Source organism: Theobroma umbraticum, unplaced genomic scaffold, assembly GCF_002168275.2.
Source record: "Theobroma umbraticum cultivar Fairchild unplaced genomic scaffold, ASM216827v3 scaffold_115.0, whole genome shotgun sequence".
Lineage (NCBI taxonomy): Eukaryota > Viridiplantae > Streptophyta > Magnoliopsida > Malvales > Malvaceae > Theobroma > Theobroma umbraticum.
In genome coordinates this window covers 411,037-411,312 of record NW_018397284.1, presented here as the reverse complement: position 1 = coordinate 411,312, position 276 = coordinate 411,037, and positions in this window count along the sequence as shown.

The following is a 276-nucleotide window of genomic DNA, read 5'->3' as shown; positions in this document are numbered from 1 at the left end:
GAATTGGGGAAAATAATAATATTCATGATAACAAATAAATAAAGAATAATAAAATATTCAATGATGGTAAATTCATAATAATAAATACATTTAAAATATAAAAGGTAAATATTTAGTTAAAAAATAGATTTATAAGGATTAGTAAAAAAATAGGATAGATAATAAAAAAAAGGAGAAGTTGAATTAAAACATATATACGTAAATAATAATAACTATGAAATTAGAGATCTTGCTTAAAGGATATAGAATTTGGATAAAAAGAGAATGTATATAGTA